This window comes from Entelurus aequoreus, linkage group LG02 (assembly GCF_033978785.1).
Source record: "Entelurus aequoreus isolate RoL-2023_Sb linkage group LG02, RoL_Eaeq_v1.1, whole genome shotgun sequence".
Classification (NCBI taxonomy): Eukaryota; Metazoa; Chordata; class Actinopteri; order Syngnathiformes; family Syngnathidae; genus Entelurus; species Entelurus aequoreus.
In genome coordinates this window covers 47,465,688-47,482,425 of record NC_084732.1, presented here as the reverse complement: position 1 = coordinate 47,482,425, position 16,738 = coordinate 47,465,688, and the positions used below count along the sequence as shown (strand labels likewise).

General features: G+C 39.1%; 1 protein-coding gene across 1 annotated transcript in view; it reads right to left on the bottom strand.

The window, feature by feature from the left end:
* zfhx3b (zinc finger homeobox 3b) overlaps positions 1-4,672 on the bottom strand; it is a 450,580-nt gene extending 445,908 nt beyond the window's left edge. Inside the window, exon 1 of the mRNA XM_062028101.1 lies at positions 4,562-4,672. The gene's annotated coding sequence lies outside the window, so the exon portion shown is untranslated. The remainder of the gene's footprint in view (positions 1-4,561) is intronic.
* Between the last annotated feature and the right edge of the window lie 12,066 nt (positions 4,673-16,738).

The window sequence follows — 16,738 nt, the reverse complement described above, 5'->3', positions numbered from 1 at the left end:
TAAAAGCACTTCAGAGGGATGTTACTGAAATTCATATGTTCTTAAACATGTTGCTCATTAGGATGATATACCAAGAGAAAGAAGAGAGCAATTCGTTATCAAAACATGTTTTCTCAAATACTTCTTGGTCTCATTTATTTGCATTGATAAAATAAAAACATGAAAAGAAATAAAAAATGTGTGTTTGTCTTACATTTTATTGTACGTGTATGTGAAGTATATGCACTATCCTCCATGTAAACATACTTTGTATGATCACCTCAATTTTGTCTTAAAAGACCAGTTTAGAGAAGTATTTGATCTTGGATATATAATCCTCCGTGTTGGCAGACACATTCATTCATTCATTCATTCATTACCTCGAACATCAAAACATCGCTGGCTACCTCACTGATAAAATATGGTGGCAACATACACTTGCCAGATCAATATCGCCCCCTATTCTCACAGTGTGTACTATACGAGGCGCTCTAATACAGTGCCTACAGCTGTATTTACAGTCTGATTACCAAGAATAATTATGTCATACTTACATTAAAAATATTAAACAGGCTGTAGATTCTAGAGTGTACAAACTAGAAAGTCAGGAGGTAAACATGTCTCTGCAAATATTATTTTGGCAACATTGTGACAAACAGACAGGGCAGAAGGCCACACCCTTAGCCACTTCAATTTAAACACAGACAGACAAGAATGAGGAGCGGCACGGCATCCATGGCCTCATGTTAGATTTGTGTACAAATTAGTGTTGTAACGATACCAATATATTGGTACCGGTACCGGTACTAAAGTTATTTCGATACTTTTCGGTACTTTTCTAAATAAAGGGGACCACAAAAAAAATTGCATTATTGGCTTTATTTTAACAACAAATCTTAAGGTACATTAAACATATGTTTCTTGTTGCAGTTAAGTCCTTAAATAAAAAAGTGAACATACTAGACAACTTTTTTTTTAGTAGTAAGTAAACAAACACAGCCTCCTAATTAGTCTGCTGACGTATGCAGTAACATTTTGTACTATTTATCATTCTATTATTTTGTCAATATTATTAAGGACAATTGGTAGAAAATTAATTATTAATCTACTTGTTCATTTACTGTTAATATCTGGTTATTTTCTCTTTTAACATGTTCTGTCTACACTTCTATTAAAATGCAATAATCACGTATTCTTCTGTTGTTTGATACTTTACATTAGAGTGGATGATACCACAAATGTGCGTATCAATCCGATACCAAGTAGTTACAGGATCATACATTGGTCATATTCAAAATGCTCATGTGTCCAGGGACATATTTCCTGAGTTTATAAACATAATATACATTTTAAAAAAACGAAAAAAGATGTTGTGATACCAAAAAATATTGACGTAATCGTAGTAGTATCGTCTAGATGCGTGCCTGTACTTGATATCATTACAGTGGATGTTAGGTGTTGATCCACCAATGGCGTTTGTTTACATTTTGATGCCGGTGAGCTACGGTGTGTAGTGAAACATGTTTAGCTATTACTCGTCCTGCAGGGACGATACTTGGAAGAAACTTACTTTATTTGTCGCCATGGAGGCGAGGATTAGTGATTTAGAAGTAGCTAAAACACTGCAGACGGCTGATGGACGTTAGCCGCTAGCTAGCTTGCCATGTCTTAAAGCACCTCTTCCTGAGGGCGTTTCAGTGTTATAACTTCACTTTTATCTTTAGTTTTTAAGCCAAAATGCGTCCGTTCTCCCTTTTCTGTCTACACCCTGTGTCTGCTTGTAAGTACTCCGTGATTGTGTGCTACCGAACATGCTTCTCTGCTCGTAAACCAGCATTGTCACGACGATGTGGGCGCGGGGGGTGCGGGACCGGTACGTTTCAGAGACGGTATAGTACCAAAAATGATTCATTAGTATCGCGGTACTATACTAATACCTGTATACTGTACAACCCTAGTTCAAATACACACTAAGTTTGATATATAACGCGGTCCAATATTGCGTGATTGTGCCGTGGACCCCGAATATTCACCCTTTCAATCGCATTGTTTTTTTTCACCAAATTATTGCATATTTACAAACCAACACAGTAATTCTTTATGAAAGTGTCCGAAAAGAAGGAATAAAAAAGAAAGAAAATAACTAAATAAAAATAAAACGTTAACCCAACGATGTCCAAACCTATTGGTGAATAGTGTCTGCCCCATTCCTAGACTTGGGAGTTCAATCCACCATTCACGTCACATCACGTGGGGGCACTATTCACCAAGCAGGTTTAGGCAGCCGAGCTACAGCGCATAACTTTTTCAAAAAGAAAAGGTTAAAAAAAAATTTAAAAAATATTTATATGTAACACGATCTTGGGAATAACACGATCAGTATTTATTAATGGGCTGCAATATATCAAACTTTGAGTATATAATAATTTATAGTAATGTTAATGTTTCCAAATGATTGTAATACTGCAGAAAATATATTAATAAAAGGGTTTATTGGACAAAATGTTTTTATTTATGGTTTTATTATTCAGGCCTGACCTGCCTACCCTGACTGCACGTCCCTGGTGTGAGGCATTTTAAGGCTATGTGATCTCTCTGGCCAGTCTCAACCTCAAAGCCAGACCCGGCCTTCCAGACGAGCACAGGCCAGAGCAGAGTGATGCATCTCTTGACTGCAACTGCACACACGGACATCGAACATAGTCACACACACATATCAAGAGCTGGCAGCTGTTACTAGAACAGCATCAGCGTGTCACCCATCAACCAATGCATAAAACAAGATGCAGCGTGGAAACGGCTAAATGACAAACAAACAAATGATTGCATGCACATGCAAGCCAAGGAAGCAGTCGTGGGCTTGGGTCAAGGTTTAAGGCAATATCTGGGGCTTTGCTAGTTGCTGGTTGGAGGATATGAGTAGCAGTGGCTGGACTGATAAATCTGCCTGCACAGCAAATAGGACATGACTTATCATGGGATGTATGAAAAACTACCACAGAAGCTATGGAGAAAAGAGAGGAAATTAAATGAAGACGAGGATGAAGAAGGGAAGCATGCCGGCTTTCCTGTCTTTCCCCCCCTCATCCTCACACACACCTGGGATTACACACACCTCAGTGTACAGTTTCCATGTACCTTCTGTCATGCATTCAGGCAGATAAAATATCACATGGCTAACGCACATGTCAAAACTAGTCTTTGCAATAATAACTAATTCCTTCCTCATGACTAGATCATCTCTGATCCAGATCATTCAAAGACGAGACTTAGAGAAAAAAAGTGTGTGGTACTTTCCTTTAAAGTCAAAGTATGACAGCTGCAGTGAAGTAAAAACATATTTGACTTGTCAGACACCTGCCATGTTAGCTACCTGATGGACAATTAACACTTGTCAATATAATTACAAAACTAAATCACCATTTATTAACACTGTAAGACTTTCTGCGCCTGGTGTTGGGGAGGTTTGTGTGTGTGTGTGTATGTGTGTGTGTGTGTGTGTGTGTGTGTGTGTGTGTGTGAGAGGAAGTGAGTGAGTTAGTCCAAATGGATTTCAGGCCGGGAATAAATCACTGTCGCCACAGAAACAGGGTGACAGTTGTGATGGATGGCTGAAATTTTTTTGTTGATGTCTTTAGTATTGCTGACAATTTGGTAGTAGCGGCTTTTTCGCCTTTGTGGCTCGTGTGCTGCGCCACACATTTAAATACTGGATGTGAACAAAAATGAGTCGCCGTATTATTGTTTTTTTTCTTTTGTCCTGCTCAGCATGGATTAAATATACACTGTATAGATGTATTTTCCTCATGTGAAGTGAAAACAAGAAGAAAACATTGGACGCCATCTTATCTGTGTGTGTGTGTGTGTCAGCGTGTGTGTGCAACGGTCACGTGTAGACACTGACCTCTCTCATTGGGCAACGTCAACACATGACACACTGACGATTTGGTGTGTGCAAAAAATCCACAATCTGTGAATGGTGGGTTTCTTCTAAAACATACATTTCTTTTAATGCAATACCGCTGAGTTGTGCACATTAAAACACACACCTGCACCAAGCAATATAGCCTCCAAAATGTCAACAATTGAAATGCCGTTGTTTGGATAACGTATCATGTATACAGTATACAATCTGTGCACTTTTCCTTTGCACTTTACACTAAACACACTCGTGTTCTGCCTCTTTTTAAAGTCAGAATATCCAATGCTGGGATTGTACAACAAATATAGAATGTTTCTTGCACTTTGCATGAAAGTTTTGCACATAGCAGCACTGGACATCATACACTCTTGCACACACACACACACACACACACACACACACACACACACACACACACACACACACACACACACACACACACACACCAAACTTCAGAGTTGGACAACTCCAAGTGAACACCCCCCTCCCCATTGCACACAGGTCCAGGGTTTCCATCTGCCCTCAGCTGGCAGTCTCAAGTCGGAGCACACTCGCCACAAACTTTAAGAATCGATAGTTTCTCCAGAAGAAAACACAACCGCAGCTCAAAAGTAGTCTTGACTTCCACACAGCACACATTACAAAAAGGTTTTTACTGACCTTACTGTCTCTCTTTTTCCCCTCTATGCCGTTACAGTCCCCTCTTTCTTTTTTTTCCTCTCCACCTCTAGCTTGAGAAAGTCACACAGGAGCCACCTCCTGCTCCCGCTCAAGCATCTGTATTAGTCTGATTTCACACCCTGCAGCTGAGCCTGCTGTCCTACAGAGGGGCACCATGAACGTGCTGGTTATTTAGGAGCCGGCGAGCAATACCTGTGCTTGTAGGCAGCTGTTTAAAGCACAAGGCAACATCCAGGGTGCATAATACCCCCTCTTCCTTACACACACACACACACACACACAGTATCTCTCTCTCTCTCTCTCCCTCTCTCGCTCTAACACACGTGCACACACTCACTAGCATGCCTCACTCACAAGACAGCACATACACACACACACACACACACACACACACACACACACACACACACACACACACACACACACACACACACACACACACACACACACACACACACACACACACACACCAAGTGAAATGGACACACAAACAGCTGTCTCTACCTGAGCTGGGACAGTGTGAGAACACACACACACACAGCAACACTGAGATGGGCTGGCCGCTCCGTCCCGTCTCCTTCTCTTTCTCTGAGTGTTTAGAAGACAATTTCAACAAGGGATTGCTCCCAATCTACTAGGGTGATCCACATGGATGAGTTATAATATGCTTGCCACTCTCTCCCTCTCCTGCCCCTCCATCTTCCTCCACTCCCTCTCTCTTCTTCTCTTTCTCACTCTTTGGTGCTCTGTCACTGGACTCCCTCCACTCCCCATCCCTGATTCAATATTTCACTCTTTCCTGGGTGTGCAAGTGATGGGGCCAAAGACTGACTCCACCTGAATGCGTATTAGTGAGATACATTATTTATTGCAAAGCTGCATTCATTTTTTTCTTATGGCGCTGGGGGCAGTAACAGCAGTGGTGGCTGCATCAGCGACGAAGGGGTGTGTATTAGTGGTATGTCAGCTCCTGGGTGGAGGGGGTAGGGATGCGGGGTCAGAATTGGGCATGGGGTTATGAGGGGTGGTGGGGAAAACACATAGATTATGATTTTAATGTATTTATTTATTCAGAGACTGGGATTGCCTTATCATCCAGGGTGATACTTGAGGGCATCGCTTCTGGCTTCCCCAAGCCAGCCCAAATCACAGTGCCACTCATTTTTTTCATCACAATGACTTCAATTTATTACATGTGTGTGTGTGTGTGTGTGTGCGTGTGTGCGCATGACTGAAGAAAAAGAATAAGAAAATACGGCAGTACTGAAACAAAGTGCAATATTTTCAAGAGCGAAAGCACATTGGGCAAAAAAACATTGTCCAAATGAGACATTAGGATACATGATGAATATTGTTTAAAACATTTTTGCACTCAAAGTAATTAAACACAAACTTTTTTAAGAAAAGAGTCATCTTGAAATTTATCTACCAGTTTTTATTATAATAATTCCACAGAAGTTAATTGAGCCATTCTTCTACATCTTAATCATTTTTATAACAGAGATTCATTATTCACAACCATTCAGGACATTGTCAATTAAAAAGTTTGAATTCAGACTAAGTTTTTTTTTTGTTTTGTTATTTTTTATTACACCAGGTTGATTTATTGTAACCTTTCTTTGATTTAATAATTAATATAGCAAGTAATTACATAGGTTATAGAATACACTGATGTATAATGAAAATAAAGAAACATTGCCATATCCTGTGTATCAATTAAAGACATCCTTAAATGTGACTATTCTCTTCAAATAAAAATTCCTATTTTACAAACTTGTTGATGGAAATTATGAAAAGTGACACAAGCCAGGCGTGGCAATGATGCCTTTTTTAACTTGAAATCAATATGCTAAATTCATTCTTAGGTTGCTAATTTTAGATCAGTGTTAGAGTGCTGGAGTGCCATCAAAAAATATCTGTTTTTCAGCTGTGGTCCGTATGGGCCGCAACAGTACTCAGTTGTAATACAGTTTTCCACCACTTGTGGCAGTAATGACAATCTCAAACAAACAGAAGAAGTCTGGAACTAAAGTCAGAGAGAAGTTTCTTAAGCACAACAATTACATTTAGACATACATCTTACTGACAGTTTATTCTAAAAAAAAACCAACAACATTTTATTATTGTCTATTTATTCAGTTAAAATAAATTTACTTTAGCAGTGAAAATGTAATTTTCCCCAGTTTTTGAATTCCTTTTTATGCAGTATATTTGGTTAGTACTTTTTTTTTTTTTTAATTAGCCTGACCTTAGCCTAAGGTTTACGTGTTGATTAAATAATAATATTTGGTTGTTTTTCATTTGGTAAGGTTGTAAACTGTAAGTAGGTTAGATATCATTATTATTGAAGACAATTAAATTCAAGTGTAAGATTACTAATTCAGTATTAATATTTAAGTGGGGCCCGGGCCTCTCTGTAGTGTTAAAGTTGGACCCTGAGATCAACAAAGGTTGAGAACCTCTGATTTAGATGATAAAGAAAAATAAGGATACATTCATTTTCATAATAATGTTATCATAAACTACTTGGTCCCATTTTATTTGTTTACTTTTGCAAAATAAAAAAAAACATTACCTTGTTCTTTATATCTGAAGTAAATGTAGGAAATCTATGGAAAATAAAATAACCCACAGAAATGGTTTATTTTAATCATGTATATTAATTTTGAACATTATGTGTATCACTCACATATGTTTCTTTAGGTATATATACATATATATATATACATATATATATATATATATATATATATATATATATATATATATATATATGTATGTATATATATATATATATATATATATATATATATATATATATATATATATATATATATATATATATATATATATATATATATATACATATGTATATATATATATATATATATGTGTGTGCTGTTAAAGTTATTGCATTACCACATGCAATGAATCAGAAAAATTATCACATTGATTATGTATGAATGCAGATTAATCACACAATTTATTTGACGGTACATGCTCCTTTGCCTGAAAGGCGATGTGGGTTGTTATACGTTCAGTGATCAGGTCAAGACATACGTCAGTGCAAAAATGAGTGAGGACACTTCTGTGCTCACTGGTAAATTTCACTCCAAATTAAATCCAGACGAGACTTTAGAAAAAAAAGTTACCAAGGTTTTACAAAATAAATGGAATGCATTCAGGTTAAAAACTTAAAAAAATATTCTGGCATTAAAATTGCATTACTGTTAAAACATCGGGTTATTTTCTGAAGTTAATGTCGTGATGCTTCATGACTATTGTTTTGTTATCAACTTCCTGTGTTTAGAATCACTTCCTGTCCTGGTGCTCCTGTTTTGTCAGTATTTTCTGTTTGGGCTTTGTGTTTTGAAGCACGTTTACTTTATTTTTATTGCCCAACCTGCACAATATTAATTAATTAATGCTCATTAATAATTAGTTATATTTAGTTCCACCTGGATCTTCCCTTCAATGCTGGATCATTTTACTTTGTAGAATGTTGAGGTGCTGTAATTATGTGTTCCCTGCTTCCTTTGACAATTAAATCTAGTTTTACTTGTAGTCTGCCTACCGTTCTCTGCATCCTTAATGTCACGCTGCCAACAATGCTCACCACAGCTGATTTAAATTTACTGCAATTAATCTTAATTGCAAATTAAAAAAAAACTACTATAATCTGGTTTAAAAATGTATTATTTAACAGCACTAACACTAATTAAAAAGCATTATCTTTCAATTAAATTGCTATTATCCAATATCCGCAAGTAAATTGAATGATACTTTTTAAAAGGTTCAACACAAAACCTCTAGAAGTGTGTCTATCGTACCGTCTGAGAGCAACTTGGTCCTCAGCCACAGGACACCCATTCAGTCTGCCAGCAAAATGAAAGGATGTGGCCCAGGGCCCAGCAAGTCTATTCTGGCCCAAGCGTTAGAGCTTAAGCAGAACTGGAAAATGACTCCATGGCATTAACAGTCCATCTCCATCATTTTAACATTGTCATCATGATGGGAATTTCAAGTGTTATTTTTAAAAGCCATCCTACGCATGAAAAAAATAATAATACGAAGGGGGAACTTTCATTGCCCTTATTATATATTAGTATAGCTTAAATTGACATAGGTACAATAAAAAAGAAGAAAGTGTTGTATGAGACAGGAACACACGCATAGGACCCAAATGTCTCTGTACCTATGCAGGTTACAGACTAGTGGTGTGCCATCAGGGCCAGCAAGGCCTTCTCTGCTGGCCTAACATAACCAGAAATCATGATCATAATTAAAGATAAGTCATTATCTATTTACTTTCCCTAAATTTCTAAAAGTATTCATATTCTCTTCATGTCATATTATGCTCCCTCCAGCGCTGTTGTTTTTAGGTTATAGAGTTTTTTTCCAATCAGAATTCAGCTAGCTTATGTTGCCATGCTGTACCAAATCTGCCCGAGGCCTTTAGAATCAACAATGCACTGTAAGTGATCGGGGACATACAGTTGACAGACAGTTGCGATAGCCAATCAGATCACACGTTGTTGTCAGTAAGGCCCTCTAGATGACCTAAGGCCCTCTGGATGACCTAGGGCAGATATATACTGTGATGTTATGAACTAGGTAACATAAGAACTCCATTACCCAGCATACCACAGTAGTGAAGGGCATGCGCAGTAGCCGCGTTTAGGCATGCCGGCAGCTTGATGTTTTTGATGAGCACCTTGTGGAGTAAACTTTAAGAACTCAGCCAACATACCTCTTCTGCATCTTTTATGATTAGACAAGACAACACATATATTTGCAAGGCCATTTTCAAGAAGGATATTTAAAGATAATTTACATCTTGTGAGACTATGTCGGCCAACCCCGGAAGCTCGGATGGGTTCTACAGATCGTGAGTTCCGATATTTTATTTATTTATTTTTTCACGTTTTATATGTTTTTTGCAATTTTAATTTTGACAGTATCACATAAGATATGTTTTAATTGCTGATGCGGATTTATTGACTTTTAAATGCACCAGAAAATAATCCGTTATGTACACCGTTGATGTGGTTCAATACACAGTAGTTTGTAAATGTGTTCCTGTAAAGTATTTCTCCAGCAATTATGGTATTTTGAGAGGTAATCCTTAAAGTGGGACGTCACTGAAGGCCTAGGTGGGAAACGCACGGCCCACCACTGTTACAGAGGGTGACAAAAAGATAACATGCTAACTAAATCAAGCACCCTATTGAAAATTTAAACGTCCAAATGCTCCCTCCATGATGAAAGATGTCCAACACTCCTTAAAAAGATAGTATGTCAGCAATACAGAGCATAGACAACACGCATAAAAACAACTTGTTTGTTGATATTCATAAACCCGGGGGGTTGTGAACGCAACCTCACTTGCCTTAACCTCATTGGGGCATAATGAGGAAGTGCTGTGTTGTTGTTGTTGTTATGGATAGTGGCTAGCTCTGCAGTGCTAGCATTGTTCTGAGGGCTGCTGTTTCGGTGTGTTCTGGTCATAAAGTTTCAAAAGAGTGTCTGTGTGCTTCTCTTAACATTACATACAAGATGTTACTTGTACAATACCACCACCAAGTACGCTTTGCAGGTGGTTGAGTCTGGATTCATTTGGCAACAACATTAGGCATCAATAGCAACTTCTTTTTTCCGCGTGGTTACTACCGTTTACGTCGGCACCGGTGCTTTTATTTAACCAAGTTCCAGTGCCCATCCTTACTTAGGAGACTTTCTCTTTCACTTTTTGTTGGAAATGTGCCCATTTTTCAGTGTCCTTATGTGAGACAAGAACACATGTATTTTCCTTTCTGTGTATTCTAAATATAAAAGAACTGCTCGTCTGAGGCAGTGCAGGTAATAGGGTTACAATCTACTCTACTCAACGTCCTTCATGCTGTAAGTATGTATGTAATGTAGTATTCATGATAACATATATTTACAGTATTTTGGTCATTTTAAGTATTACCAAAACGTCTTTGCTAGGCACATTAATTTCATAGAGCACACAGCAACGATGTTTGTTGTTACGCGCTAAATATTTCAAATCAGAAGATAAAACAGTGACTGTAACGTCCACACTCACCATGATGCCAAATCTTTCTTGAGCCGCTAAGTTCAGAAACATCCTCACTCCTCAGATAAAACATTCTGCCAAGCAATGTTGGGATGGCCTGATGTGTTCCATTTGATGAAAGCCATAAAGTGTCAATTGTCAAGTTGGTACTGAGTGGATTTTCCAAAGTTGATCAACTTCCTGGCTTGGAGCCATAATCTTCTACTTTAAAACCCCTTAAGGCCCAAGCTGTTTGTTTACATGCTTTTTTTTAATTTCTCTTTGCTATTTGGGCTTATTGGACCCTAATTAGAATAAAAACTAAGAATCATCTTTTGATATGATGTACTTAGTCCAAAAGTACACAAACGTGTATTTCATGTTTTGTGACATGCCAATTCTTATTTTTACACTTTTTTTTTCCAAATTCCATTGTATGTTATACTCTTCTAACACCACCAGATGGCAGTATAACTGTCCACATAAGCGGCCATAAGACCCCAATTCAGTAGTGTACACGATTTTGGAAATACGAGCTAAAAAGTGCTGTCCACGCATGTGGCCAACTAAGCCTTTAGAGGATACAGGTGAGAGGCATGATTCATAAACTAGCACTATTTTTTTCCAAACTCAAAGGCAATACAGCAGAAGCAGCACAAGCTTCTTCTTTATGGGTCGCAAGCAAACTTATTAGTAGCTCAAGCTAGCTAGTAGCTAGTAACTTGCTGCTCCCCAATGGTCAGAGGAGCAGTGTGTGCAAGGCGATGTGTCAGGATGCCAGAGATGTTTGGGCGGTGTTAGCTCTTACAATAACAATGTTGCTACAGCTGTGTTAATAAGCAGGTTACGACTGTGGATGGTTTTTTACAACACTTTTTAGGCAACGTAGGTTGATTCCCATTTGCCGCTTGTTAGCTGCCTTTTGCTATTTTTTTTCCAAAAGTTTAGAATGCATACAACAAAGAAAAATATGTGCTCTGGTCCCACAGAGGGATTGTGAATGTTGAGCAAACTTCCCAAAAGAGTGTAGTTCCCCTATAAGTTGCGGACACAAACTTGAGCCATGAGCCTCCCCACCACTAGAGGGTGTAGTAAATGTCAAATGAACACTGAGATCTGCTCCAAAACATCCGGTCTTCCTTGCTAGCAATAGCTTATAGTTATACCAACATATGTTTGTTTTCCAATCATGAGAGCGGATACACTGAGTGTGAAGGACAGTACTGAGAAGAATATTCATTTAATAGAACAATAATAATAATCAATATCATGACCCCGCACCATGACAGAGCAGTTCGGGTACAGTGAGGGTGCCGCTATGAAATAGCCAACAACCAACGTGTAACCACCTTTATAGCGGCCATTCTCCAAAGTAATTGCTGTACATTATTACTTTATCAAACTACTGTAGTTATTTTAAAGGGGAACTGCACTTTTTTTTCAAAAAAGCCTATCGTTCACAATCATTATGAGAGACATGACGACGGATGTATATATATTTTTAATGCATTCTAAATATTAAATAAATGCAATCAAAAGTCTGCTTACAATGGAGCTTATTAGAGCAGCTCTATTCTGCCTATAAAGCCCTTAAAACACATCCAAACACCTCCATTAAGGTTTTATATACATAATGTAAGTATATATGTAATGTAGTAAGGGGCACATTTATAATAACATTTAATATTTAATACAAATGGGCGGCGCATTGAAATGCAGCAGCTTGAAGACGCTCTTGGGAGTGTAGAGCGATTTGGCAAAAAACACCCGTCATTTCTGTCAATTTCATGGCTGGCTCAAAGCGTGAACACTCTGTGATCACATACGACCGACAGACAATTCTGGATGTGGATGGATCGGGTCGTTATAGACTGAAAGATGCATGTACGGTGGACCTCCTCGCTAGCATGGGAATACTTCGCGGGCTACATCGAGCAGCCTTTGTAGCAGCGGAGTCAAGTATTAGCGGGGACCGTCAATGGAGGCGACGTAAGCGGTGTGAGCGGAAGCAGAAGCGGGGATGCCGAGCGGGGCTAACAACAAAGGGAAAAGCTAATCACCAAAGAAGCGTGGAGTGTCCGGGTAAGAAGTCATTTAAACTAGAACTAGCCGGCACCAGGCTGGATAATCCCTGCACACATAGCAATTCTCTTAGAATAAAACACAACTCACATAATATTTTTTCTTTTGTGACCGTGTCAGAGGCAGTCACACATTGTACTGAGGTGGCTAACTATGATGCGTTCAGTTTATCGCAGCATCAAGCAAACAATCTGAAAATTCCCGTCGTATCAATTCCTAGATATGGTCGAAACTATTTAAAGTGCACTACGCATAATAAACGCAACATTATTAATGTTGCTACTTCGGATAATTTCAACAAACAATCCTCAAAACAGCCCACTACCTATAATATGGGCTTTTTAAACATAAGATCATTATCTTCCAAAACGTTATTAGTTAATGAGGTCATTAGAGACAACAAACTTGACGTCGTTGGTCTCGCCGAGACCTGGCTCAAACCAGACGATTTTTTTGCGCTAAATGAGGCATCTCCTCCTAACTATACGAATGCACATGTTGCCCGTCCTCTTAAAAGGGGAGGGGGTGTCGCACTAATATACAATGAAAACTATAATTTTACACCTAACCTAAATAATAAATATAACTCGTTTGAGGTGCTCACTATGAGGTTTGTCACACCGCTGCCTCTCCACCTGGCTGTTATCTACCGCCCCCCTGGGCCCTATTCGGACTTCATCAGTGAATTCTCAGAGTTTGTTGCTGATCTAGTGACGCACGCCGACAATATAATCATAATGGGGGACTTTAATATCCATATGAATACCCCATCGGACCCTCCATGCGTGGCGCTCCAGACTATAATTGATAGCTGTGGTCTTACACAAATAATAAATGAACCCACGCATCGCAACGGTAATACGATAGATCTAGTGCTTGTCAGGGGTGTCACCACCTCTAAAGTTACGATACTCCCGTACACTAAAGTAATGTCCGATCATTACCTTATAAAATTCAAAGTTCTGACTCTTTGTCAACAAACTAATAATAATAATAATAACTACTATAGCAGCCGCAACATTAATGCTGCCACAACGACGACTCTTACTGACCTACTGCCTTCGGTAATGGCACCATTCCCAAATTATGTGGGCTCTATTGATAACCTCACTAACAACTTTAACGACGCCCTGAGCGACACCATTGATAGTGTAGCACCGCTAAAGCTAAAAAGGGCCCCTAAAAGGCGTACCCCATGGTTTACATAAGAAACTAAAGCCCATAAATTATCATGTAGAAAGCTGGAACGCAAATGGCGTGCGACTAAACTTGAGGTTTTCCATCAAGCATGGAGTGATAGTTTAATAACTTATAAACGTATGCTTACCTCAGCTAAAGCTAAATATTACTCAAATCTCATCCACCTCAACAAAAATGATCCTAAATTTTTGTTTAGTACAGTAGCATCGCTAACCCAACAAGGGACTCCTCCCAGTAGCTCCACCCACTCAGCAGATGACTTTATGAATTTCTTTAATAAGAAAATTGAAGTCATTAGAAAATAGATTAAAGACAATGCATCTCAGCTACAACTGGGTTCTATTAACACAGATACGACTGTATATACAACGGACACTGCCCTCCAAAATAGTTTCTCTCTCTTTGATGAAATAACATTGGAGGAATTGTTAAAATGTGTAAATGGGACAAAACAAACAACATGTTTACTTGACCCACTTCCTGGGAAACTTATCAAGGAGCTTTTTGTATTATTAGGTCCATCAGTGTTAAATATTATAAACTTATCACTTTCCTCTGGCACTGTTCCCCTAGCATTCAAAAAAGCGGTTATTCATCCTCTACTCAAAAGACCTAACCTCGATCCTGACCTCATGGTAAACTACCGGCCGGTGTCCCACCTTCCGTTTATCTCGAAAATCCTCGAAAAAATTGTCGCACAGCAGCTAAATGAACACTTAGCGTCTAACAATCTCTGTGAACCTTTTCAATCCGGTTTCAGGGCAAATCACTCGACGGAGACAGCCCTCGCAAAAATGACTTATGATCTATTGCTAACGATGGATTCTGATGCGTCATCTATGTTGCTGCTTCTTGATCTTAGCGCCGCTTTCGATACTGTTGATCATAATATTTTATTAGAGCGTATCAAAACGCGTATTGGGATGTCAGACTTAGCCTTGTCTTGGTTTAACTCTTATCTTACTGACAGGATGCAGTGTGTCTCCCATAACAATGTGACCTCGGACTATGTTAAGGTAACGTGCGGAGTTCCCCAGGGTTCGGTTCTTGGCCCTGCACTCTTTAGTATTTACATGCTGCCGCTAGGTGACATCATACGCAAGTACGGTGTTAGCTTTCACTGTTATGCTGATGACACTCAACTCTACATGCCCCTTAAGCTGACCAACACGCCGGATTGTAGTCAGCTGGAGGCGTGTCTTAATGAAATTAAACAATGGATGTCCGCTAACTTTTTGCAACTCAACGCTAAGAAAACGAAAATGCTGATTATCGGTCCTGCTCAACACCGACATCTATTTAATAATACCACCTTAACATTTGACAACCAAACATTTAAACAAGGCGACTCTGTAAAGAATCTGGGTATTATCTTCGACCTAACTCTCTCGTTTGAGTCACACATTAAGAGTGTTACTAAAACGGCCTTCTTTCATCTCCGTAATATCGCTAAAATGCGTTCCATTTTGTCCACAAGCGATGCTGAGATCATTATCCATGCGTTCGTTACATCTCGTCTCGATTACTGTAACGTTTTATTTTCGGGCCTCCCTATGTCTAGCATTAAAAGATTACAGATGGTACAAAATGTGGCTGCTAGACTTTTGACAAAAACAAGAAAGTTTGATCATATTACGCCTATACTGGCTCACCTGCACTGGCTTCCTGTGCACCTAGATGTGACTTTAAGGTTTTACTAATTACGTATAAAATACTACACGGTCAAGCTCCTGCCTATCTTGCCCATTGTATTGTACCATATGTCCCGGCAAGAAATCTGCGTTCAAAGAACTCCGGCTTATTAGTGATTCCCAGAGCCCAAAAAAAGTCTGCGGGCTGTAGAGTGTTTTCTATTCGGGCTCCAATACTATGGAATGCCCTCCCGGTAAAAGTTAGAGATGCTACCTCAGTAGAAGCATTTAAGTCTCATCTTAAAACTCATTTGTATACTCTAGCCTTTAAATAGACTCCCTTTTTAGACCAGTTGATCTGCCGTTTCTTTTCTTTTCTTTTCTACTCTGCTCCTGCTTTAACATCTGCTGACTGAAGAATCCTCCATCAAGTCTTTTATTGGGCGCCAAACAATCATCCATGCCACACCCACTTCAAGTCCACTACTTTACTTTACTTTACTTACTCATCCCATCCGATGCACTGGACCGCTAGCCAGTGCATCGGATGGGGACATCTCTACGCTGCTGACCCGTCTCCGCTCGGGATGGTTCCTGCTGGCCCCACTATGGACTGGACTTTCGCTGATGTGTTGGACTTTCACAATATTATGTCAGACCCACTCGACATCCATTGCTTTCGGTCTCCCCTAGAGGGGGGGGTTACCCACATATGCGGTCCTCTCCAAGGTTTCTCATAGTCATTCACATTGACGTCCCACTGGGGTGAGTTTTCCTTGCCCGTTTGTGGGCTCTGTACCGAGGATGTCGTTGTGGCTTGTACAGCCCTTTGAGACACTTGTGATTTAGGGCTATATAAATAAACATTGATTGATTGAATATTTACATATTTCAATTATTTTAAGCATACACGGTGCATTCATTTAAAAAACACACCACATTTGCTTTTTTTTCCTTCATCACTGATTATTACTCACTGCAGACATTATGAGAGACAACAAACATAATAAAACATCACTTACTGTGCAATATCTGCTGTCATTAGGATGCCAACAGCTAGGATGTTCTTATACTCCCATTTAGATGAAAAATTACACATGATCTCCGCAAAGAAAATGGGGTGGACCCAAATGTCTTTTTGTGGCGTTCGCCATTTCCAGGTCCAAATCAGCTGTTAAAGTGTAC